At 38.1% G+C, this 24,240-nt stretch overlaps 1 pseudogene; it reads right to left on the bottom strand.

Annotated features, from left to right (window-relative positions):
• Positions 1-1,815: 1,815 nt before the first annotated feature.
• On the bottom strand, positions 1,816-19,124 carry LOC143645092 (tropomyosin-like; annotated as a pseudogene).
• Positions 19,125-24,240: the final 5,116 nt, after the last annotated feature.

Below are 24,240 nucleotides of genomic sequence, written 5' to 3'. Positions count from 1 at the left end.
TTAACTTAATTAGCTGAGGCTTAAAAGAAAGAGGACAGAAGAGAGCTCAGCAGCTCAGCATACCTCATCTCAGAACTTGCAGCTCAATCCAGATGTTTGGAGACACAGAAAGGAATTGCCCTGGGGAAAGCCATTGGAACCCAGGAGCCAGGAGAGAAGGCCAGCGGACACAGTGTGCCTTCCATGTGGCAGAGAAACTCAGATTAAAGCTAGCTGCCTTTTCTCTGAAAAGCAATAAATTTTCAACTAAATAAATCTTATTAAAAGCCGTTCAATCTCTGGTGCGTTGCCTTCTAGCAACTTTAGCAAACTAAAACCACTACCTATACACAAAAACTAAGAGCAATATGTTGAATACAATAAGCCAGACACAAAGAATATGTGAAGCATGATTCTATTTATATGAAATCTAAAAACAGGAAAACAATCTATGGTGATAGAAACTTTTAAGTAGTTGCCTCAGTTGGTAAATGGGTTGAAAAGTGGCACAAGAAACTATCTTTGTGGTAATGGAAATATTCTTTTTTTTTTGAGGGATTGGTTTTTATTTCAAAAGGAAATATGTCAACTTTCAGTATCAAAATAGTTGCATTATTGGTTTCTCTTTCTCCCAATCTGCCCTTCAAAGAGACCACACCAAAAGAGGGTACATTTTAAGTCAGTAAGCAGCAGGATGTAAACTAATAAACCTCACAGAAACCTCACCAAAATGGGGAACTGGGTGAGGTAAGGGATTGTAAAAGATCAGCATACTGCCAGCCCAGTCTGTACAGATGGAGCAGCCAGTGCTCCCCAACCCCAAAGAAGCAAATTTCAAAATGATTTAAATTTTTTTTAATTTTGCATATAAGATATTCCAGACTTCATTACTGACTGATACAAAACAAGAGATGACACTTTTAGAGACAGCAGCTTCAGACCCAGAAAAGGGTGATGACAAGCTTCATATGGCTTAATCAGTGGCAGAAATGTAATTTTCTATACTTTGCTGTTTTAAAAGGAAGCATGAGAGTACATCAGTAGTGACCCCAACATAAGGGGCACATGATCCACTCTAGGAAGGGAGTAGAGAAAGGATGTAACAAAGATGTGTTCTCAAGAGGTCTCACTATATTAATTTGATCACTTCTGATGAGAAAATAATAATAATAATAATAATAATAATAATAATAATAATAATAATAATAAACTTGCCCTAAGATACCTTAAAGCTGAAAACCTCAACAGTACCTTTTGTTTGTTTGTTTCTTGCTTTGGCTAACTCCTAGAATCACCTTTCTGGTTTGTATAGAGCAATGAGGCTTCCCTCGAAGTCTTTCTCTGGGCTATGTTCCGTTCTCAGTGAACAGGCCCGTACCTCTTTCCCTCCTCTTTGGAGAGAGCAATGTGTATTAAGCTGAAAAGTTATCTTCCAGAAATGAGAAAGGGATTATATTGTTGCTACAGAGCTGTTGAAATATTTGAAATGTTTTACAAATGGTTGCTATTACAAAAAGGGACGTAATTATAAAATGTACACATGACAACATGCTTTAAAGACACTTGCGTTGTCTTAAACAAAATTCCATTAACCGTTGTTCCCAAAGGTGCTCAGCCGTTAGCCCAACTGCAATCTCTGGGAGATGCAGAGACAGTTTGGTGAAAAAGATCTGGGGCCAGAGGTGAGTGGGTAGGAACTTGTGGGGTTATACGGCAGAGGAGAAAGCAGTTGTCCAGTTAAGGATCACTCAATTTAAAGGTCAGCTTTGGGCAGGCTGGTCTCAGGTAGATTCGATGTCAAAGGGAGAAGCAGTGGCAGGGCAGGACTCAAGCACTCTAGATCTCATTCAGGTCAAGCAGAGTCTGGTCCAGGATTCTTTGTGCATAGAGGTGCTCATCTTTGGTGCGAATAGTTTATCTTCCAAATCATCAATTGTCTTTTCCAGCTTAGCTACTGTTCTAGTTTGCTAGCTGCCAGAATGCAAAATACCAGGAACAGAAAAAAGGCTTTTTAAAAAGGAGAATTTAATGAGTTACTAGTTTATAGTTCTAAGGCCGAGAAAATGTCCCAATTAAAACAAGTCTATAGAAATGTCCAATCATCCAGGGAATGATACCTTGGTTCAAGAAGGCCGATGAAGTTCAGGGTTTCTTCTCTTAAATGAGAAGGCACATGGTGAACCCAGTCACAGTTTCTCTCTCGGCTGGAAGGGCACTTGGCAAGCTGCTATCTTTATCTCCTGGCTTCCTGCTTCGTGAAGCTCCCCGGGAGGCATTTTCCTTCTTCATCTCCAAAGGTCGCTGGCTGGTAGACTCATGGCTATGTTGTTCTGCTCTGCTCTTTATGAATAGCCTTCATTCTCCAAAATGTTTCCTCTTTTATAGGATTCCAGTAAACTAATTGAGACCCTCCCAAATGGGTGAAGACATACCTCCACCTAATCCAGTTTAACAACCACTCTTAATTAAATCACATCTCCAGGGAGATGATCTAACTACAGTTTCAAACACACAATACTGAATAAGGATTAGAAGAGATGGCTGCCTTTACAAAATGGGATTAGGATTAAAATATGGTGTTTCTTGAGTACATACATCATTTCAAACCAGCACATATATCTATCACTCAGCAAACTCAGTACTGGTCTCTGCCTCCTTGAGTTTATCAATAAGAATCTTTATTTCTTCTTCATATTTATCTTCTTTTTTAGAGTTCTTTTCTTTAGCAGCACTCAGACACCAGTTTCCCATTATCCATCCAATCTGCTCATCCATCTCTTGGCAATGAACTCTGCCAGCTTAGCTCATTCCTCTGCATGCCAAATGCCCTTCAATAATCACCAACCTCTGAGCCACCTCCTCATATTTCTGATCTGCCTCTTCTACGATGTGCTTAGTTTCTTTGAGTTGGAGTTCCTGAAGTTTCATCTCTTCTTCATCTTTTAAAGCCTGATTTTCAATAACCTTCACATCTCTCTAGCTCTCCTCAGCAGCTTTCACTGCTTCCTCCAGCTTTTGCAGGACAGTGGCCAGGTGCTCCCAAGCATGGTCCAGCTCCTCTTCAACCAGCTGTATCGGATGGTTCAAGGAGGCCACCTCAGCCTCAGCCCATTCCTATCCCCTGGGTCAGAAACCTCTCTTTATTGTAATGGAATATTCTACATCCTAAATGATTGTTCTGTGTTACACTACTATCAGTAATGTATGCAATTTCCATATCTTCTATATACTTGTCAGTGCTTTCTAATGTAATTTTTTTTTTTTTGGCTACTCTAGTTTGTGTAGAAGGGTATATAATTGTGATTTTTAATTTAAATGAAGAGGCATATTTAGCATACTTTCATATGTCAGTTGGCCATTCTTATGTTCTTTTTGTGGAGTATATGCTCTTGTATTTTGCTTGAGCAAATATGCAATTTGTCATATTTGACAAATAATGCAATTTGTCATACTTGATTTGCAGGTTTTCTTCGTACATTTACATATGTCCTTTGATAGATATATAACCTGAGAATTTTTTCAGGATGCTGTTTGCCGATTCCTTTTCTAATGGTGCCCATTGGTGAGCTGATTTTAAATATTGAAGAAATTCAGTTTGCCATTTTTATGGTTAGTGATTTTAGTGTTCTCTAAATATATTTGTTTTTTAAATATCTCAAAGATATTCTGCTGCTTTGTTCTAGATGATTTTCCTATCTATACTCTTAAATTGGTGATACATCTCAGAATACATTTTGTGAATGTAGGGATTAAAGTATTTTTTCCCATATGGATATTCTGTTGTTCTATCACCATTTGTTAAAAAGATTTTCCTTTTTTATTGAGTCAAACTATTTATTTGTTTGGAAATCCACTTATCATGTATTTGTTCATTACAATCAGAACTCTTCACTCTTTTCATCAATATTTTTGTTTATTCTAATAGAGATACTAAACTAATATAGCTATCATAACTTTACAGTAAGTTTTGGATATGGGTAATGCAAATTCTCCAACTTTCTTCTTTACTGAGGGCTTTTCTTTTAATGTGGTGAATAATTTAGACTGATTTTCAAATATTAACTATTCTTGAGATAATAACATGCATGTCATGATATATTATACTTTTAATTAATTGCTAGATTTTATTTGTTAATATACTGTCATAAATTTTGTACATATTCATGAAGGATACTATTCTTTTCTTTTCTTGTAAATACATGTATTAAGTTTATTTTACAAGATTGTGTTGACCTCCAAAAATGAGTTGAGAAGTGTTTCCCCCTTTTCAAATATATAAATGGATTTGCTGTATTTGTTTTCTTTTCTAAATATTTGATAGAATTTACCAGTGAAGCATTTTGTAACTACAGTTTTGTACTTACAATGTGGCAAGGGTTGGGCATAAATACAATTCATTTTATAGATATAGGGCTGCGTAGATTTTCTCTTTCTCCTTGGGTCAGTTTTGGAAAGTTGTATGTTTTAAGGAATCTACCCTTTTCTTCTAAGTCATGGAATTCATTGGCATAAAGTTGTTTATAATATCCTCTTATTATTGTTTTACATTTTTTTTGTATGCTGTATGGCGAGGTCACATTTCATTACTTTTCAGTGTGAGTATCCCATTATTGCAGCACCATTGTTGAATTTTTGTTTGTTTGTTTTGATTGTTTGTTTGTTTTCTGGGAAATGTATGGACCAGGAATTGAACCCAGGTCTTCTGCATGAAAGGCGGGAATTCTACCACTGAACTACCCTTGCACCCCCTCCTCTTATTATTTTTAATATCTAAAGGATGTGTAGTGATGTTTCCTCTTGCATTCCTAATGTTGATAATTTGTGTTTTCTCTTTTCTTTCTTAATAAATCTTGCTTTGGGTTTACAAAATTTATTAATCTTTTTAAATGACTAACTTTGACTTTGTTGTTTTTCTTGATTGTCCACTTCCTAATTTATTGATATCTGATTTCATTTTTTTTTTTTTTTTTTTTTTGAAAGACAGAGAGAAGGAAGGAAGGATAGAAGGAAGGAAGGAAGGAAGAAAGGGAAACATTTTTAAACATTTTCTTGTTTTATTGTATTCTGTTTCTCCGTTTTTGTTACATGGGCTGGGGCCGGGAATCGAACCGAGGTCCTCCGGCATAGCAGGCAAGCACTTTGCCCGCTGAGCCACCGCGGCCCGCCCTGATTTCATTTTTCTTCTACATACATTAATGCTAATTTGCTAGTCTTTTACTGCCTTATTATTTGGAATCCTGGGTCATTAGTTTTCACCTTTCTTCTTTGCTAACATAAGCATTGGAGCTATATTTAAAAATCCATGTATAGCTAATGGCTGTCATATTGGACATCACAGATGTGAGATCAGAATTCTTCCAGAACTAACACTTTGGGAAGCTATTGTAAGTCAAATGAAGTTTACACATGTGATGAAAATCTAGCTGTCATGTTGAAACTAGATTGTATCTTTTTAGGAGCAGAAATCTTATCTTTTCTTTCTCTATTGTAACTTTTATCTTATTGCTTGGCATCCTACAAGTACCTCAGATAGTTCTTGAATCAATGAGTCTATATGCAATGGGAAATTGAAAATTTAATACAAAACTCAAACAAAGCTTTATTGGAAATCTGTTTTTATTTTTAAAACAGGACTTTATCTGCATTGCTTATGTCAGTTTTAAAGACTTGGATTCTCCCTCTCTTTTCCTTTCTCCTTTCTTCTTCCCATTTTTTTCCCTGGGCAGACTCTAGTTTATTGAAAGAGTACAGGGGGCTTATTGAAGACTCAAACTAGTAGGTTTCAAACTGTGGTCCCCATGCCAGTAATATCAGCTTGACCTAGAAATTTGTTAGAAATGCAAATTCTGAAATCAGACCTTAGAATTACTGAATAGGAAATGTTTAGAGTGGGGTCCAGAAATTGCTTTTGTAACAGTTCCTCCAGGTGATTTTCTGATACGTAGCATTGTCCCAACTTCTACCCTGGTTATGAACAGTCAAGGCATATGAAAGCAAATTGAGGCAAAGTATTTTATAAAAATGATTTTCTAATTTTTTATTAATTTTAGGAAATGCTAAGACTGACTATGTACCAAGAGGCCCTGGACTCAGCAGTTATTTTTCTCCTCTGACAGCTAATATAATTTCTTTTGCCACTTCAGAGAAAATTCTCTAAGTATGGCAGCATGGTTTTAGGAATAATGTATTGCTTAATTAAGCTTCTATTATTCTCTCTCTCAAAGGCTAGAAACAAATTGTTTGCCCGAGTTCTTATTGCTAGTTAACATGACATAAAGCAATTATCCTTTGAATCTCTAGTTGAATTGGTAGTAGAATTCCTACGCTTCTAACCAAGTGTTTTCCTGAAGAATACACAAAACTATACATCCCTGCTGTGGCGATGCCTTTCTCCTGGTTTACCAGGGGACTGAAATAAATTTTGCTTGAGATCTTCTTCACAGTTACACTTTTGCTCCTAAGTTTTATTTTTTCCTCTCTCATTGTTTATTCCCCTTTTCTCTTTGTTTTTCCTCCTAAGTTTTATTTTTTCCTCTCTCATTGTTCCCCTTTTCTCTTTGTTTTTCCTCTTTCTTTTTTCTCTCCTGTATCCAAGCTATTGATAAAGGGATTTATTCATGAACTCTCTTTTTCTGCTTTTCTCACATTGAGGCCTATGAAATTTAAGCAAACATTTCTATTACTTTCTTCAGTTACTGATAATCCAGTCCTCAGTTTCCCTCTTTATTTCACTGAAATCTACATGGTGCACTTTCTCTCTCCTTTCTAATCATTTTAGGCCTCAAAACACCATTCTGCAAATGAAGGAATTTCAAGCAGTGGAAGAGAATAGAAAAAAAAAAAAAAACTTTCTATATCGAGATAAATACCTAAAGACCCAGCATTGTTCCTGGCATATAGTCAACATTCAATAAATGTCAAGTTCTTTCCTTTCCCTGACCTTAAATAGAACACATCTTGTAGAACATATTGTTAGAAAGCATTTATATTCCAGAACAGCCGCATCTCCTCAATTTCCTGCATCAGTAAAGATTTGTTTAATAGCAATTAGCCTCAGAAAAAGAAAGGCAATAGACATACAGTTGATGAGCTGCTGTGGTTAGGTCAGAAAATTTGATACTTTACATACTGAACTTTGAGTAGTTATAGACATCAAAACTCAGATCTTGCTGTAAAAGAGATAAGAGTGTAATGCATTTAGCATTAGATAAAGGATGCCAGCGTAGGAAAGTAGACTAAATAAGATGCAGGAGCTTCTCTGTACGCAGCCATTTGTCCAGACTACCAAGTCTAAGGGGGAACATCATATTCAAGGAACCAAACTAAGGATAAGCAGTATAAAATAATAGAATTTCTAGATGGCAGTCTTTCTTAGTATTAGGTAGGTGGTTTAATTATAGATCAAGAAGATGCCCCGTAGTCAATTTCAGGTTCTGTAAACATTTGGTAAAGTTTGAAGGGTGAAGATATGGCATGAATCAGCCTTGTCTCAGCTAGAAACTAGTTTGAAAATCAGGATTCAGGGACAGAGGCGAAGGTTATTATGTCAAACTTGACTCTCACACTGTGAATAGGATATAAGGAACTTATACAACCCAGACATTCCAGACTCCTTTTCATTCCAGACTCCTTTTTTTAGACTAATTTTACCACCAGGTATAATTCTGATTGATTCAGGTACTTGACAAGAATGTGTCTATTGGTGGCTTATGAAAGAAAGACCTGACTGGGACCAGCATAAAGACTGCTAGCTAAGAGATTTACAGTACATTAGGACATAGATCCTCAACTTTAGTGTACATCAGAATCATCTGCAAAGCTTGTTTAAACACAGATTGCTTGACTCTAGTACCAGAATTTCTGATTCACCCGGTCTGAGGAAATTGCCTGGGAATCTGCATTTCTAAGAAGTTCCCACACAGAGCTATCAGATTTAGCAAATAAAAATTCAGGTCAGCCCATTATATTTGAATTTTAGATAAAACAAATATTATTTTAATATAAGAATATTCCATATAGTATTTGGTACAAACTCAAACTAAAATATTATTCATTGTTCATCTGAATTCAAATTTTACTGGCTTATCTACATATTATCTGGCAAACCTCTTTGCATGTCATGTTGATGCTGTTAACCTAGGGCTACACTTTGAGAATTTTACTTTAGTGGTAAGTACTTGGAGTTCCATCTAGAACTCACCATGATTTATTCTCGTAAGTTATTTATAAATTAATACATACACACCCCCTACATATATATGAATAATGGATCTTAAAATAGAAGCTTTAATTGGGGTATTAAGAATCAATTAGTAGCACATTCCTAAAGAGACACTAGGTCATAGAAAGTAGCTACAAAGGATATTCTTGAAAAATAGTCCTTTACTATTTACTACTCCTTACTTCTCAATCATATTCAATGTGCAAAAGGACTGAGAATTGAAAATCAGGTGACTATGTTTACAAAAGATTTCCATGGAGAAAATTTATGAATCTGACTCTTCCAACAGAGAAAGGTAGAATATTCTACCTCCAACCCAAGACATAGTGAGAAAAATGCCAAGAAAAAAACTCAAGTAGTATAATGGCTAGAGTTTTTAGTATTGTTTGAATTTTAAACCTCATCATAGGGGACAAATGAAAATGAATCTCCCTTATGAATTCAAAAGAAATTTTAAAGAAATCATTTAGAAAACTTAACACATGGACCCTTTCAATGAGGAGACACAGTGGACGGGCCTTGACAGCTGACTGGAAATTACTGAGGGCAAGGTATGGCTGGTGAACTGTTTGATTTGTAACAAAGGAGAAGAGGCTGAACTTCTCAGCCTGAACTCCCAAAGTCTGTCAGACCAAAGAATGTGTCAGAGCATACCATAGTCCAAATAAGGGTCATGCATGCAAGAGATTTGTGTCTTAGTTTGCCAGGTCTGCTAAAGCAAATAATGCAGACTGATGGGATTAAATGCCATTATCTCACAATTTTGGAGGCTAGAAGACCAAAATCAAGGTGTTGTCAGGACTAATATTTCCCTAAAGTCTATAGTTTGCTGGTAGTAGTTTACAGACAATCTGTAAATCCACCCTACCTCTGTCACAGGACCATTTGTTTCCTTCTTTTCTTTCTGTCTCCTTCTCACTGGGTTGAAACTTCTTCTTTAGAGGAAGACTCCAGTCACATTGGATTCAGACTCACTTGAATTCACTTTGGCCTCTTCTTAATAATAACATCTTCAAAGATCCTATTTACAAATGGTTCACATCCAAAGGATCAGGGGTTCAGACTTGAACAACTCTTTGTGAGGGACAAAGTCAATCCATTATTGTTGGCATGAGATGACTTTGGTTCTATCCAAGAGGGCCACCTGGAAGATAGAAATAACCTCAGTAATAATCACCTAAAAGTAATGCCAGATTCAATGAGGTGGGAGAAGTAATAAGTAAATGGATGAAATAGAAATGCATTAACTCACTCCTCTTCCATAAACAGTTAGTGAACAGGCAGAAACTGTGAAACAACTTTTCTAGGGCTCCAGAGGCCAGGGGAGCATCACACAGCATTCAGGGAAGAACAGGAAGAAGATATTGAGAAGCTGCAGTAAGAAATTTGAGCAGTTCACTCTGCAGTGAACACTGGTATGTATCCCTCACCCTGGATGTGAGCCACCTTGGGTACAGTGCCTGGTTGGCTGCTGTTGACAGAGAGGTATGTGGAAACTCTCTTCCCCAAGGAAGGGGGAGGGCATGGCTGAGAAATGATCACAGCTTTTGATTAGTGAATTTAGATAGCTGGGTCCTGTCTCTGCACTGCTATTTTAGCATGCCCCAGACAGGGACCCCTGTGCTCATTGTTTCTACCCAACCACTAACAGGGGTGAAAGTGGTGAAAGTTAAAAATGCAAGACCTCCTTAGGGCTGTAAGGAACTGTTCGTTGAAGAGTGCCATCTTCTGGGAAGGCCAGGAAAGTTCAGCTTCAGGGTGCTGTCAATAAGGCTTTTTGATGTCTTTCTTGACCCTCTCACCAGGGTTCTTTGCAACCTGTCTCTAGCCTGTTCATGGGTTCCTGTACTGTTGAGGCTGGGAAATAAAAACTTGGGAAAATCCTCTCTATGGAGAACCTCCTTCCAGAATTTGCCTTCCAGGAAAAAGCATCTAGAGGCAATGCATGGAGAGTAAAAATAACTGTGGAAGCAAACAAAACCAAAAAGAAAAGATCAAGATTTCCAGAGAAGGAACAGAGGAAAGGAAGCTTTCTTCCAGGGACAAAACAACTGCATAAATAGTGAAATCTTTAAAATTGCACTGCATACTCAAGGCAAGAATCAGAAGAAGAGCTGAAAAATTCTGATCAGCTAAACATGGGCAATTCCAAAGGTCTAGAATAAGTTGAGCCAAGTCTTTAAAAGTCTTAATACAAAGCCAATCAACAACAAAACCCAAGGCAAGAGAGACAAACTGACTTTCAGAGTAAACTCATTAAGATAATCAGATGCCTAGATATCAGCAAAAAATTACAAGCCATATTAAGAAACAGGAAGATATGGCCCAAAGGAACAAATTAAAACTTCATAGGAGACTAAGCATTTGGAAAAACTAATCAAAGACGTTTAAACAAATCTCCAAAATCAACTCAAGGAGATGGAGGAAAATATGGCTAAAGAGACAAGGGATATGAAGAAGACACTGGATGAACATAAAGAAGAATGTGAAAGTATGAATAGAAACACAACAGAAATTATGGGCATGAAAGGCACAATAGAAGAGATGAAAAATACAATGGAGGCAGATTTGAATAGGCATAAGAATAAATCAGTGAGTTAGAACATAAGACAATTGAAATCTTATAGAGAGAAGAACAGATAGAAAAAGAATGAAAAAAATTGAGTAGGGTCTCAGGGAATTGAATGATAGCATGAAGCACACAAACATGTGTCATGTGAGTCCAAGAATAAGATAAGGGAAAAGGGATGGAAAGAATACTTGAAGAAATAAGGCTGAAAATTTCTTAACTTTTATGAAAGATAGAAATATATGTATCCAAGAAGCACAATGTACTCCAAACAGAATAAATCCTAGTAGACCTACTTCAAGACACATACTAATCACAATGTCAAATGGCAAAGAAAGATAATTCTGACAGTAGCAAGAGAAAAATAATTCATCACATCCAAAGAAGCATGACACCAAGATTAGGTGCTTATTTCTCACGAGCAACTATGGAGGTGAGAAGACAGAGGTATGATGTTTTAAAAGAACTGAAAGAGAAACATTGCCAGACAGAATTATTTATTCAGCTAAACTGTCCTCTAAAAATCAGGAAGAGTTTAAATTATTTCAAGGATAAACAGAACCTGAGAGAGTTTGCTAACAAGACACCTGACCCACAAGAAATACTAAAGGGGTTCTACAAGCTGAAGGGAAAAGATAAAAGAGAGAGGCTTAGAGGAGAGTGTAGAAATGAAGATTATCAGTAAGGGTAACTAAAAGGGTAGAAATAAAACAAGAATAATATATGACATATAAAAGCCAAATGGTAAAGTGGTTGAAGTAAGTACTAGTTACAGTAATTACATTAAATGTTAATGGACTAAATTCCCCAATAAAAAGACAAGTTTGGCAGAATGGATTTTAAAAGTATGATTTATCTATATACTGTTTATAAGAAACTCACTTTAAACCCAAGGACACAAATAGGCTGAAAAAGAAAAGTCGGAAAAAGATATTACATACAAACAGTAACTAAAAAGAGTTGGGTAGCTATACTTATGTTAAACAACATAGACTTAGAATGTAGAACTGTTATAAGAGACATAATTAGAATGTAGAACTGTTATAAGAGACATATAAGAACACTCTATTTTAATGAAAGTGGTAGTCCATCAAAAAGAAATAACAATAAAATATTTGTGCACCTATCCTGTGTGCCCCAAAATACATGAGTAAAACAATTGCAAAACTGAAGGGAGAAATAGATTTGGAGACTATGATGGTTAGATTCTGGTGTTAACTTGGCCTAGTGATTATACCCAGCTGTCTGGTCAGGCAAGCACTGGCCTGACCATTGCTGCAAGGATATTTCATGGCTAGTTGAAAAACCAGAAGGCTAGTGTATTAAATCATCAGCCAGTTGATTGCATCTGTGGCTGATTACATCTGTGATCAACTAAGGTGTTGCGTTAATTTGCAAGCTACTGGAATATGATATACCAGAAATAGAATGGCTTTTTAAATGGGGAACTTATTAAGCTACAAGTTTACAGTTCTAAGGCTATAAAAATGTCCAAATTAAGGCATCCAGGGAAAGATATCTTGGTTCTAGAATGCCAATGATATTTGGAGTTTCTATCTCAGCTGGAAAATCATATGACAGCATCTGCTAGCTTTTCTTCAGTCTTCTTTAATGGCTTCCTTAGGATTCTGTACATTCTCTTGGCCCTGTGAGTTCTGGTAGCTCTCCAGCTTTTTCCAAAATGGTTCCCTCTTAAAGGACTCCAATAGACAACTGCACTTTGAATGGGTAGGGACACATCTCCATGGAAACCATTTAATCAAAAGTTGCCAATCACAATTGGGTGGGTCACTTCTCCATGGAAGCAGTCAGAATTATCTCACCCAGCAATACTGAATGAGGATCAAAAGACATGGCTTTTCTGGGGTACATAATAGCTTTAAACCAGCACAGGCATGTCTTCCACAGTGTGGTAATCCAATCAGTTGAAAGGAATAAGAGAGACTCTTTCACTATTTCTCAGCCAGTGAGCCTCTCCTGCAGAGTTTGTCCAGAACCTTCATCATCCACCAGCTTCACAGCCTGCCCTATGGATTTTGGGGTACATAAGCTATTATGTACCCCAGAAAAGCCATGTCTTTTGATCCTCATTCAGTATTGCTGGGTGAGATAATTCTGACTGCTTCCATGGAGAAGTGACCCACCCAATTGTGATTGGCAACTTTTGATTAAATGGTTTCCATGGAGATGTGTCCCTACCCATTCAAAGTGCAGTTGTCTATTGGAGTCCTTTAAGAGGGAACCATTTTGGAAAAATGGCTTTTCCATTTCCATAATTGCATGAGACACCTTTACAAATCTCATATTTACAGATCTGTCCTACTGCTTTACTGTTTCTCTACAGAACCCTGACGAACACAGAGACTTCAATATACCACTTTCATCAATGGATAAAACTTCTAGACAGAGGATCAGTAAAGAAACAGAGAAGTTAAATAACATGATAAATAAACTAGTCCTAACAGACATACACCAAATTTTGCACACAAAACAGAAGGATATACATTCTTTTCAAGTGCTCAAAGATCATTCTCCAGGATAGAACACATGTTGATTCACAAAACAAGTCTCAGTATATTTTGAAAGATTGAAATTATACACAGCACTTTCTCTGACCATAATGGATTGAAGTTGGAAATCAATAATAGGCAGAGAATAGAAAAATGCATAAATATAAAAAATTAAACAATACACTCTTAAACAATCAGAGGGTTAAAGAAGAAATTATAAGAGATATCAGTAAATATCTTGAGACAAATGAAAGCAAAAACATAACATATTGAAACTTAGAGGTTGCAGCAGAGTCAGTGCTGAGAGTGAAATTTATAGCCCTAAACTCCTTTAAAAAAAGAACAAGATAAATCAAAGATCTAAAAATATCTAACTATGCCCCTAGAGGAAATAGAAAAAAAAATAGCAAATTAATCCCAAAGCAAGCAGAAGGATAAAAATAAGAAATATTAGAGCATGTATTAGTCTGCAAGCTGTCGGAATGTGATATACCTGAAATGGAGTGGCTTTTAAAAAGGAGAATTTATTAAGTTGCAAGTTTACAGTTCTAAGGCCACTAAAATGTCCACATTAAGGCAAGGCTATAGAAATGTGCAAATTAACGCATCCATGGGAATGTACCTTGGATCAAGAAGACCGATGATGTTTGAGGTTTCTCTCTCAACTGGAAAGACACATGGCAACATCTGTTAGCTTTCTCTCCAGGCTTCTCCAACAGCTTCCCCAGGACTCTGTCTATTTACTTGGCTCTGTCGGTTCTGATGGCTCTGTCTGCTCTTGTGGCTCTCAAGCTTTTCCAAAGTGGTTCCTTCTTCAAGGGCTCCAGTAAGCAACTCCACCTTGAATGGGTGGAGACACATCTCCATGGAAACCATCTAATCAAAAGTTACCACCTACCATTGGGTCATATCTCCATGGAAGCAATAAAAAATATTTCACCCAACAATGTTGAAATTGGATTAAAGGACATGGCTTTTCTGGGGTACATAGCTTCAAACTGGCATGGAACAAAGGAAATGAAATTGTGAATAAAAGATAGAATTAAAAAAACCAAAATTTGGTTATTTCAAAGGATCAATAAATTTGACAAATCCTTAGCTTGACTGACATAGAAAAAAAAAGAGAAAAGATGCAAATAAATAAAATCAGAAATGAGAGAGGGGTCATTATACTGATCTCACATAAATAAAAAGGATCATAAAAGGAACTGTGAAAAACTGTATGCCATCAAATTAGACAATTTAAATGAAGTAAACAAATTCCTAGAAACACAAAAACAACTTACATTGACTCTAGAATAAATAGAAGAACTCAACATACTAATTACAAATAAAGACATTGTCAGTCATCAAAAACCTCCAAACATAGAAAAGCCTAGGACCAGATGACTTCACAGGGGAATTCTAACAAACATTCCAAGAAGTTTTAATACCAATCTGCTCAAACTCTTTCAAAAATTGTTAAAGCTGCCAGAATGCAATATACCAGACATGGAATGGCTTTTAAAAATGGAATTTATTAAGTTGCAGTTTTACAGTTGTAAGGCTATAAAAATGTCCAAACTAAAGCAAACAGGAAAAGATACCTGGACTTAAAAAAGGACAGTGGTTCTGGAATACCACTGTCATCTGGGAAGGCACATGGCTGGCATCTGCTGGTCCTTTGCTTTTGATTTCCAACAGCTTCTCCAGGGGCCATTTCTTTCTGCAATCTCCAAACATCTGGGTCTCGTGTTGGCTCTGTCAGTTCTGTTTGCTCATTCCACAATGGTTTCCTCTTAAAGGACTCCAGGAGGCAGGTTAAGACCAACCTTGACACTATATAACTCATCCTATGACGCCAACATCACCTTAATACCAAAGTCAGATAAGAAAAGAAAATTACAAGAAAAGAAGATTATGTATCAATCTGTCTATTGAATACAGATGCAAAAATCCTCAACCAAATACTTGCAAATACAGAACATTAGAAAAATTATACACCATGATCAGATGGGTTTTATCCAAGGTACTTACTGATTGCACACTTTGGATGAATTGTGTAGTATGGTATATCTCAATAAATCTGCTTTAAAAAAAAAGAGAAAAGAAAAAATGGAAATCCCCAGAAATGAAAGTTCTATTAAGAACCTGTGAGGTTTGAATGTCTGTCAAACCCAGGGAGCATACATTCATGATTATTCTGATAGTTAATTTCATGTATTAATTTGGCTAGGTTATAGTACCTATAATAAGAATCAGAAATTACTTCCAGTAATGTTTGCCTATACCTGGTTTCATTTTCAAATAAGCCTTCCTCCCTGATAGCTTAAAAGGGAAGTTCTAGATAGATTTTCAAGGTCCTTAAAGCTCATGATTACAGACATAAACATAGACTGTTCATCTTTTGAAATCTATATGAATTTCTGTGAAAGACTCTGATTGGACCAGATTAGGTTATATGCTCAAATTGGGATACTTAGCATGTCCTGAGAGAAGAGTACTTTATTTTAACTGTATCACATGGTCACTCATGTAGAGTGGGTGATTGTAAGGTCTACCAGAATCATAGGGAAAAGGTGAGGGGCATTTTTTGAATTGAAGGGATTCAATTCAATTGAAGGTATGGTATGCTGACAGAAAATAAATAAATAAATAAATAAATAAAAGCCACAATTTTCACTGCAGCCCCTTCCTAAGTGTAGGTCTTTGGGACAAACACATTACCTTGCTATCACCCAACTTTCAACTTGACCATCAGTAAAATTGGGGTATTAGTATTCCCTTAAAGGGTGGTGATTAAATCAGATGGTATATATCAATGCTTTTCAACTCTGACTGCAAGTTAGCTCCATTCATGGAGCTTTAAATAAAATATCATTTCTCAGCCTCACTGTCAGAATTTTATTTTAGTTGTTCTAGAATGAAGGCCAAACATTCATATTTTTAAGAATGTTCTTAGTTAACTTTAATGTAAAACCTAGGTTGACAATAGCTGATGTCTGTGAAACACATAGTACAAAAATATATTCAATAATTATTAAATGACTATTAGATAGAAATGTATTTTTAAGGAAAAAGGGGCTGGGTTTCATTCAATTTCATGTTTGCAAAAAGTAACTCAACCCCTGTGACTATTTTCCTTTAACAGGATATTGTTGCATTGATATTGTCTTTTTTCACTGTTATTTTGTTGTTTTTGAGTGTAGCTTATCAATTCATCTCTGGACTTTCCTTCTTTCAGGCCTTGACTCTTTTAAGGAGAGGTAGGTTTTCTTTTCAAAACTAAGATTTTTATTACTTTTTTTCATAAATGAACTCAAGTGTTTTAAAATACAATCCTTATGTTCTTCCCAGTATGTGGAAATGGGTAGGATAAGGTTCTGTATGCCTGTTATTTGTTTCAGCCACTTGTTTTCCAAACTCACTCTGTGATAGTTACTTTTAGGCTTCAGCGCAACTCCAGTCATGCCCTGAGCCCCTCACCAGCGGCAATCAAATTTGCAGTTTGATAATATACTAGAAGTCTGATTGTCACTAGTGTTTGGGGCCAGCCATTAGTCTGGCACTGTAAGACCAGAATCCAAACCCAACTTAATCCCTGTGTGCCCATAAATCTAGAATCTTTCAATATAAATTGTTCTTAGTCCTTAGGACTGGGTCTGCTCTGAATCCTAACCTTCTTAGCTATTGTCTCGTTTGCCATTCCTCTCTTCCTAAGGGCTGAATTCATCTCTGTTTGATCTCTGGTGTCTTGCTTCAATTTTGAAGTATCATGCAACCACCTAGAGCACATCTGAATAACTCTTTTGTTGTTGTTCCTACAAACTCAGACTACTTGGAAAGGCATTCTGGCTCAGACGTGAACCAAGTTTGGACAATGATGTGAGCTGTACACAGAATGCACGCCTGGGATCCAGCCCTATAGCTGGATCATCTTCCTTAGTTTCTTTCCTTGCCTGCTGTTGAGATTCCAGAATCCTTATAGGCACATGTGTTCACTACATTTCTTCACAGTTATAAAGCAAATTGCTTCAGCTTGTGCATAATGATTAAGTCTCATACTCAAAAATATTCCTTTCCTTAGAAAGCATGAACTTTTTTTGGGAAAGCTATTTTATTCCTGTTTTAGTTAAAGAATAACCACAACAAACGCAAATGTTTTCATAGTGTAATTTTTCATCCTGTGGCTAGGAACATTGGCAACCCTGAGTACAATTGCAGTTGTATCAGTAAGGAATTGCAAATACTGTAAGGTAATTCTCAGACTGCAATATATTTGGCCCATTTATATACACTAATCAATAAGCCCTTTTACTATTTCTTTCTATTTTGGGCTCTTTATAATTATGTACCAAAGAATATAGCCCTTGTAATCTTCCACATCTCTACAGGACTTCAGATAATTTGCCAAATTATCTGGCTCAGAATATGTTCATTACCATGTCCCTCTGAGTTTATAAGCCTACCCTCAACCATTCTTCCTGATGATATTAGGCTAAATATTATGTTGATGATAGTAAAATTGTCTCATAGCAGGCTGTGGTACTTAAGTCCCTTTATGAAATCTAGAAGCATTTAGTGATTGGTACAAGTATCCACGAATTTGGTATGACTTTTGCCTCCTAAAATAAACTCTCTGTCCACATAAGCCTGCTAATTTTACTTAATTCTGTAAGGAATGGAATTCCAATGTATAAGCTGAAAACAGAGGGATTTTTGAAGAAAGGAAAAAATGTTAAAGCTAAAATTTATTGAACTGTCATATAGGTCAGACACTATGATATGCATTTTATGTTAATTTTCTCATTAAATTTCACAACCTAATTGTACAGGGACCAAGAATATTCCATCTTAACAAGCCAGAAACAGACAGTTTGATTTACTTGTCCAAAAGCACACAATAAGCAGATGGCAGAGCTAGGACTTTAACCTATCCCATCTGTATCCAGACTAAAATCGTACCTATTAATTTATGTACCTCTTATCTATAGGATGATTTAATAGTAGAAGCAGCATGATCCCTTAATATCTATTTTTTCTTCTCTACCCAACAAGAAACTTTGCCTGATTGCATAAGATTATAAAACCCTTATGGGAATTTTGCCTCTGCCGATGATTATTAGCATTAGTCTACATTTTTGAATGCTCATTTTAGTTTTTAACCTACCATGGCCTGTATTACAAGTTGAAGTAACAAACATACTTTTTTGTAACTTGCCATTTGGATTGCCATTACCGGTACCCTATTGCAGATCTGAAATCCTCTTGGATACTGCAAGTGGAAAATTAGATCAGTAGTAACATGAATAGCAGAAACTGTTTTCTGTGTGAGCTTTGGACACATGTCCAGATTCCACCCGTCAAATCCACTGAGTTTTCTAGTAAATGTATTCTGAACAGGGCCATTTATCATGTTAGAAAGTGACCTAGTGAACTAAATTTTGTAACAAGTTTCCTACTATGTTAAAGATTAAGAATAAAGCCCCCAGTCTTGGATATTTAACTGAGTTTGTTAGAGGCTAAGACAATGAGGTCATGACTGACTCAATCCTATTTAGCCATGGAAGTTTCTCCCTGATGCATGACCACTGACCCATTCCTATCTGGTCCAGATGGGCTCTCTATTCTAGGTACAGATTGGAATGCATGGTTCTTCTTGTGTATCCTCTATTGTATAAGAGAGAGATTGAACTTGGCATGAGTATTAAATAATTAATTGACCTACATCCATCATGACTTCAGAGAATCCTTTTAAAACACTTGCCTACTGATGGTGGGATCTTACAAGGTCAGGACTCTTTCTCTGTAGTATGAGAGAAGAATTACCATATTCTATGAAAACATGCTCTAGCTCATCCGTCATGGTCACGTTCATGTGTCAACTTGGCCAAGTGGTGGTACCTGTTTGTCTGGTTGGGCAAGTGATGGTCTGTCTGTTGCAATGAGGACATTTCATAGTATTAAATTATGATCATGTCAGCTGTATCCACAACTGATTCCATTTGTAATCAGCCAAAGGAAGTGTCTTCTGTAATGAGTGATTCTTAATCTAATCACTGGAAGCCTTTTAAGGAGGATTCAGAAGAGACAGGTTCTCTTCCTGCTTCAGCAGTGAGCCTCTCCTGTGGAGTTCGACCGGACCCTCCATTGGAATCATTAGCTTCACAGCCTGTCTCTGTGAATCTTTGGACCCTGCCTTCCCATGTTACATGAGGCACTTTTATAAATTTTATATTTGTGAATGTTTCCTTTGATTCTGTTTCTCTAGAGAACCCTAACTAATACAACGTGGTACCAGGAATGGTTTTAAGGAAACAGAATCTTAAAAATGAGTTTTTATGAATGGTTTTCTACCGACTGAACTCAAAGGCACTAAGGACTCTGATTCCCATAATCAGAATGACACTCCCAATCCATGGAGTGAGTTGGCAAAAGAGATAGTCAAAATATCACCATTTGATTCTCCTAATGCGTCACTTGTACAAAGCCAGCTCTGGGGGATAATGTTCTTGACACCTTACAGAGTTTTGTGGAAATAAGAGGTATAGATATGTTGGCTGGTTGTTGGTAGATACATTGGCTACATTAAGGAGTGGAAGGGATGGGCTTAAGTCTTCAAACAAGAAGCTTAAGTGCTGTCTGACAGAGGTCGGTGTTTCTATGAGTATCCTGAAGGAAAATCTTATTTCCTGTAGCCGTAGACTTGAAAGCTTTAAAAATCAGACTCAGAATCTTATTGTTAGAGTAGCGACTTTACAACGTAAACTGAAATCTCAATGTTGCATGATGTCTGGCATTAAAGTGAGGGCATTGATTGGAAAGGAGTGGGACCCTGAAAAATGGGATGGTGACATATGGATTGATAATGATGTTGGGGGTGAGGTTGAAACCCTAGGTCTTGCCGAGTCTTCTCTAGATAACCCTGTAATAGTCTGCCCTGAGGTCATAGCCTCCCCACCTCCAGCCTGCCTTGAGGAGTTGGCCATCCAACCTCCTCTTGAAGGTATTAGCCCTAGAGTGATTAATCCTTTTCACCAGATGAAACTGCAAATGAATGCCCTGAAGTGAATGGCTTGGAAGATATTTCTAATTCTTTTCATGACACAACCCCCCATCCCTCATTTCTTCCAGACCTATAACTAGACTAAAATCCCAGCAGGCCCCTAAAGGTGAGGTACAAAGTATCACACATGAGGAAGCACATTATACTCCAAAAGAACTATGTGAGTTTTCCAATGTATATAGACAGAAATCAGGGGAATATGTGTGGCAATGGATTTTAAGGGTGTGGGATAATGGTGGGAAGAATATAAGACTGAATCAGGCTGAATTTATTGATATGGGCACATTAAGCAGAGATTCTGCATTCAATATTATAGCTCGAGGGGTTAGAAAAAGTATTAACAGTTTGTTTGGATGGTTGGTTGAAACATGAATCAAAAGGTGGCCAACATTACCTGAGGTTGAAATGCCAGAACTGCCCTGGTATAACGTAGATGAGGAGATCCAGAGGCTCAGAGAGATTGAAATGTTAGAGTGGATTTATCATGCAAAGCCTGCTCTTACACCTCAGGAATTTCTGGAGGATGCACATTTTCCCAGAACAGTGAGAAATAAATTTGTGAGACTAGTGTCATCATCCCTGAAGACTTCTGTAGTTGCACTTCTCTGTAGGTCAGATATTACTGTGGGAATTGCTGTCACTGAGCGGAAATCCTTAAATATAATGGGAATGACAGGATCCCGAGTTGGCAGAAGCCAGGTGGCAGCACTTAATTGCCAAAGACAGGGTATACATGGCTATTATAATAGACAGCAAACTCAAAGCAGGAACCAAAGTTATATGACTCACAGAGATTTGTGGCATTGGCTAGTAAATCATGGGGTATGTAGAAATACAACTGAAGGACAGTCTACTAAATTCTTGTTTGAGCTGTATAAGTAAAAGAGTTCTAGGACAAGTGAACCAAAGTCTAACGTGAATTACAAAAACACAGAATCACAGCCCCTTAAACAATTTCCAGACTTGAGACAGTTGACAGACCCAGAGCCTCTTGAATGAAGAGGAGAACAGATCCCTTTGGGGGAGAACCCTGTCACACTGCCACAAATTTATACCATTAATCTTCCTCCAAGCCTTCCCCAAGGAGACTGATGGCCTTTTACCAGGGTAACTGTGCATTGGGGAAAAGGAAATAATCAGATATTTCAGGAATTATTAGATACTGGTTCAGAAGTGACATTAATTACAGGGAACCCAAAATGTCACTCAGGTCCACCAGTCAGAGTGGGGGCTTATGGAGGCTAGGTGATTGTGGAGTTTTAGCTCAGGTCCATCTCACTGTGGGTCCAGTAGGCCCCCGGATGCATTGTGTAGTTATTTCCCCAGTTCCAGAATGTGTAAGTGAGATACACATACTGAGCAACTGGCAGAATCCCTATATTGGCTTTCTTACTCATACAGTGAGGGCTATTATGGTGGGAAAGGCCAAGTGGAAGCCACCAGAACTGCCTCAACAGAGCAAAATAGTAAATCAGAATTAATACTGGATTCCTGGAGGGATTGCAGAGATTACTGCCACTCTTAAGGACTTGAAGGATGCAGGGGTGGTGATTCCCACCACATCCCCATTCAACTCTCCTATTTAGCCTGTGCAGAAAACAGATGGGTCTTGGAGGATGACAGTGGTAGTAACTGTCAGGCCAACCAGCTGGTAACTCCAATTGCAGCTGCTGTTCCAGTTGTGATATCATTGCTTGAGCAAATCAGTACATCCCCTGGTATCTGGTATGCAGCTATCGATCTAGAAAATGCTTTTTTCTCAATAGCTGTTAGTAAGGACCACCAGAAACAGTTTGCTTTCAGCTGGCAAGATCAGCAACATACTTTCACTGTCCTACCTCAGGGGTATATCAACTCTTCAGCCCTATGTCATAATCTTGTCCACAGGGACCTTTATCATTTCTTCCTCCCACAAGACATCTCACTGGTCCATTATATTGATGATATCATGTTGATTGGACTTAGTGAGCAAGAAGTAGCAACTACTCTAGATTTACTGGTAAGGCATTTGTGTAACAGCAGATGGGAGATAAATCCAACAAAAATACAGGGGCCTTCCACCTCAGTGGAATTTCAAGGTGTCCAGTGGTGTGGGGCATGTTGAGATATCTCTTCTAAGGTGAAGGATAAGTTGCTGCATCTGGTCCCTCCTATGACCAAAAAAGGGGCACAACCACTAGTTGGTCTCTTTGGATTTTGGCGACAACATATTTGTCATTTGGTGTGCTACTCCAGCCCATTTATTGAGTGACCAGAAAAGCTGCTAATTTTGAGTGGGGACCTGAACAAGAGGAGGCTCTGCGACAGGTCCAGGCTGCTGTACAAGCTGCTCTGCCACTTGGGCTGTATGATCCAGCAGATCCAATGGTGCTGGAAGTGTCAGTGGCAAATAGAGATTCTGTTTGGAGCCTTTGGCAGGCCCCTAGAGGAGGATCACAATGCAGACCCTTAGGATTTTGGAGCGAAGCCTTGCCTTCTGCTGCAGATAACTACTCTCCTTTTGAGAAACAGCTTTTGTCCTGCTGCTGGGCCTTAGTAGAGACTGAACGCTTAACCATGGGCCACCAAGTTACCATGAGACCTGAGTTGCCTATCGTGAGCTGAGTGTTGTCTGACCCACCAAGCCATAAAGTTGGGCATGTGCAGCAGCACTCTATTATAAAATGGAAATGGTATATATGAGATAGGTCCCGAAGGCACCAGTAAGTTACATGAGGAAGTGGCCCAAATGCCCATGGTCTCCATTCCTGCCACATTACCTTCTCTTTCTCAGACCAGAGCTATGGTCTCTTGGGGAGTTCCTTACAGTGAATTGACTGAGGAAGAGACAACTCGGGCCTGGTTTACAGATGGTTCAGCATGATATGCAGGTACCACCTGAAAGTGGACAGCTGCAGCACTACAACCCCTTTCTGGGGTGTCCTTGAAGGACAGTGGTGAGGGGAAATCCTCCCAGTGGGCAGAACTTCGAGCAGTATACCTGGTTGTTCATTCTGCTTGGAAGAACCAGCCAGAGGTGTTTGTATACTGACTCATGGGCTGTTGCTAATGGTTTGGCCGGATGGTCAGGGACTTGGAAAGACCATAATTGGAAAATTGGTGACAAAGAGGTCTGGGGAAGAAGTATGCAGATAGACCTTTCTGAGTGGGGTGAAAACCTGAAGATATTTGTGTCCCATGTGAATGTGCACCAGAGGGTGACTTCAGCAGAGGAAGGTTTTAATAATCAAGTGAATAAGATGACCCGTTCTATGGATGCCAGTCAGCCTCTTTCCCCAGCAACTCCTGTTATTGCCCAATGGGCTCATGAACAAAGTGGTCATGTTCATAGGAATGGAGGCTACGCACGGGCTCAGCAACATGGACTTCCACTCACCAAGGCTGACCTGGCTTCAGCCTCTGCTGAGTGCCCAATCTGCCAGCAGCAGTGACTCACAGTCAGCCCCCGATGTGACACCATTCCCTGAGGTGACCAGCCAGCTGCATGGTGGCAGGTTGATTACATTGGACCACTCCCTCTATCGACGGGGCAGTGATTTGTTCTAACTGGAACAGACACATACTCTAGATATGGATTTGCTTTACCTGCATGCAATGCTTCTGCCAAAACTACCATCTGTGGGCTTACAGAATGCCTTATCCATTGTCATGATATTCCACACAGCGTTGCCTCTGATCAAGGAACACATTTCATAGCAGATGAAGTGTGGGAATGGGCACATGCTCATGGAATTCTCTGGTCTTACCATCCTCCCCATCATCCAGAAGCAGCTGGATTGATAGAACAGTGAAATGGCCTTTTGAAAACTCAATTACAGTGCCAACTAGGTGGCAATACTTTGAAAGGCTGGGGTAATGTTTTCCAGGAAGCTGTATGTGCTCTGAATCAGTATCCGCTGTATGGGGCCGTTTCTCC

This window comes from Tamandua tetradactyla, chromosome 8 (genome assembly GCF_023851605.1).
Source record: "Tamandua tetradactyla isolate mTamTet1 chromosome 8, mTamTet1.pri, whole genome shotgun sequence".
Lineage (NCBI taxonomy): Eukaryota > Metazoa > Chordata > Mammalia > Pilosa > Myrmecophagidae > Tamandua > Tamandua tetradactyla.
This window is presented reverse-complemented; position numbering and strand designations above follow the sequence as displayed.